Below are 3,441 nucleotides of genomic sequence, written 5' to 3' on the forward strand. Positions count from 1 at the left end.
ATATATATAAGTAAACATGATCCATATATATGCTGTCTACAAGAGACCCACCTCTGAAGAAGGGAGTCATGCAGATTGAAAGTGGAGGGATAGAAAATATTTTTTCAGGCAAACGGAAATGAAAAACAACAAAACTAGTGTGGCAATACTTATATCTAACTAAATAGACATCGAAGTGAAGGCCATAACAAGAGATAAGGAAGACCCCATCATAATACTAAAAAGATCGATACAAGAAGAAGATACAAGTCTGGTAAATATATATGCACCCAATACAGGAGCATCCAAATACATAAAAAACCTTCTGGAAGATATCAAGGGTAAGATCAACAGCAATACAATCATAGTAGGGGACTTTAATACCCCATTGACATCACTGGATAAATCTTCTAGACAAAAAAATCAACAAAGAAACAGCAATCCTCAACAACTCACTAGATCAGATGGAACTAACTGACATCTTCAGAGCATTTCACTCCAAAACTACAGAATATACATTCTTCTCAAGTGCACAGAGGACAGTTTCAAAGATATACTACATTTTGGAACATAGGCAGAGTTTCTTCAAATTCAAGAAGACTGAAATCATATCAAGCATCTTCTCAGAACACAATGGCATAAAATTAGAAATCAACTACAGTAAAAATAATTTTTTTAAAAATGAAACACTCGGAGGCTAAAAAGCATGCTATTAAACAATGATGGGGTTACCAAAGAGATCAAATAAGAAATAAAAAGCATCCTGGAAACAAATGACAATGAAAACACAACAATCCAAAATCTATGAGATACAGTGAAAGCAGTCTTGAGAGAGAAGTTCATAGCGCTACAGGCCTACTTCAAAAAACAGGGAAAAATGGTAATAAATTACCTAACTCTACAACTTAAATAATTAGAAAGAGAGCCGAACGAACAGTCCAGAGTGAGCAGAAGGAAGGAAATAATAAAGATCAAACCAGAAATAAATAACATAGAGACCAAAAAAACAATACAAAAGAATCAATGAAACCAAGAGCTTGTTCTTTGAAAGGATAAACAAGATTGATGAACATCTAGCCAGGCTCACCAAGAAGCAAAGAGAAAGGACCCAAATAAACAAAATCAGAAATAAAGGAGGTGAAGTAACAACCGACCCTACAGAAATACAAAGGATTGTAAAAAAAGATACTATGAGCAACTCTATTCCAACAAACTGGACAACCTAGATGAAATGGACATATTCCTAGAAAAATACAATCTTCCAAAACTCTACCAATGAAATTGAAGCACTAATCAAAACACTTCCAGCAAACAAAAGCCCTGGTCCAGACAGCTTCAAAGGGGAATTTTACCAAACATTCAAAGAAGAACTAACACCGATCCTCCTCAGGTTATTCCAAAAATTTCAAAAAGAAGAAATATTTTCAAGCTCGTTCTATGAAGCCAGAATTATTCTAATCCCAAAACAAGATAAAAACACTACAAAGAAAGAGAATTACAGACTAATGTCCCTGATGAACATAGATGCTAAAACCCTCAACAAAATTCTAGCAAATCGGATCCAGCATTACATTAGAAACATCATACACCACGACCAAGTGGGATTTATTCCAGGGATGAAAGGCTGGTACAATATCTGCAAATCAATAAATGTGATACAACACATACACAAACAGAGAGACAAAAATCACATAATCATATCAATTGATGCAGGAAAAGCATTTGACAAAATCCATCACCCTTTCTTGATAAAAACTCTCAGCAGCCCTAACCAGTTTGGCTCAGGGGATAGAGCGTTGGCCTGCTGTCCAAAAGGTCCCAGGTTCCATTCCAGTCAAGAGCACATATCTTGGTTGCAGGCTCCTCCCTAGCATGGGCCCTGGTCAGGGCTTGTGCAGGAGGCAACCAACCGATTTATTTTTCTCACATGAATGTTTCTCTCTGTCTTTCCCTCAATTCTAAAAAGATCAATGGAAAAATATCCTCGGGTGAGGATTAAGAACAAACAAAAAACTCAGCAAAGTGGGAACAGGGGGGATCTTACCTCAACATAATAAAAGCCTTATATGACAAACCTACAGCCAACATCATACTCAATGGGAAAAAACTAAAACCATTTCCCTTAAGAACAGGAACGAGATAGGGATGCCTTCTTTAACTACTTCTGTTTGACATAGTACCGGAAGTGCTAGCCATAGTGATCAGACAAGAAGAAATAAAAGGCATCCGAACTAGTTCGGAAAAGAAGTAAAACTGTCATATTTGCTGATGACATGATATTGCACATAGAAAACCCTAAAGACTCCATCAAAAAACTAACTGATTTAATAAGTGAATTTGAAAATGTAGCAGGATACAAAATTAACACCCAAGAAATCGATGGCATTTTTATACACCAATGATGCCTTGTCAGAAAGAAAAACTAAAAAAAAAAATCCCATTTACCACCACAACAAAAAATTTAAGCTACCTAGGAATAAATTTAATTAAGAAGGTAAAAGACCTGTACTCGGAAAACTACAAGATGTTGAAAGAAGAGATAGAGGAAGATATAAACAAGTGGAAGAATATACCATGGTCATGGATTGGTAGAATCAACATCATCAAAATGTCCATACTACACAAAGCAATCTATAGATTCAATGCAATCCCCATTAAGATACCAACGGCATATTTCACAGACCTAGAACAAACTCTCCAAAAATGTATATGGAATAAAAAAAGATCCCAAATAGCCACAGCAATCTGGAGAAAAAAGAACAAAGTTGGAGGGTATGCCGAGCCAGCTCAGCCAAGGGTTCCGCAAGCCTGAGTGAGGGTGGTGAAGGATGGAGAAATGACAAAGAGAATAAGCTGGGTCTAGGCCTCAGCCGTGGGCAAACTACGGCCCGCGGGCCGGATCCAGCCCCTTTGAAATGAATAAAACTAAAAAAAAAAAGACCGTACCCTTTTATGTAATGATGTTTACTTTGAATTTATATTAGTTCACACAAACACTCCATCCATGCTTTTGTTCCGGCCCTCCGGTCCAGTTTAAGAACCCATTGTGGCCCTCGAGTCAAAAAGTTTGCCCACCCCTGCTAGCCCCTCGTTGTACCAGGGGTAAATAATAGAACCTATTTCGCCGGACTTTCCTAAAATCAAAGGAGGTCATTCACAGAAAGCACCGACTGGAGTGAAACTTCAGTCACTGTGTGCTGACACCATCACCATCTCCTGTCCTGCCTGCGTCCAACATCCGCTCACAGAAACAGGGCGCCCTTTCCTCCGCCATGTCTTCCCTACAGAGCACTTCCTACGACTTGCAGCTCTGAGTTTACTTACTTTTCTGTCCCCGCTACAACCACATCCCCAGCCTGACAACCACGCCTGGTAGACACCATGGAATGACAAATCCATCACAGAAATGGGTGAGTGAGTGGGGAAGGGAGGACATCCCAGGAGGCGCGTGGTGGGGGTCGG

The 3,441-nt window shown here is 38.9% G+C and overlaps 2 protein-coding genes across 4 annotated transcripts in view; one reads left to right on the plus strand and one right to left on the minus strand.

Moving 5' to 3' along the window:
• Positions 1-3,441, minus strand: part of SHQ1 (SHQ1, H/ACA ribonucleoprotein assembly factor) — a 104,157-nt gene that overhangs the window by 100,050 nt on the left and 666 nt on the right. The window lies entirely within an intron of this gene.
• GXYLT2 (glucoside xylosyltransferase 2) overlaps positions 3,055-3,441 on the plus strand; it is a 229,219-nt gene continuing 228,832 nt past the window's right edge. For both annotated transcript variants that reach the window (XM_014532412.1, XM_014532413.1), the window contains exon 1: positions 3,055-3,389. The gene's annotated coding sequence lies outside the window, so the exon portion shown is untranslated. The remainder of the gene's footprint in view (positions 3,390-3,441) is intronic.

This window comes from Myotis brandtii, unplaced genomic scaffold (assembly GCF_000412655.1).
Source record: "Myotis brandtii unplaced genomic scaffold, ASM41265v1 scaffold89, whole genome shotgun sequence".
Taxonomy (NCBI): domain Eukaryota; kingdom Metazoa; phylum Chordata; class Mammalia; order Chiroptera; family Vespertilionidae; genus Myotis; species Myotis brandtii.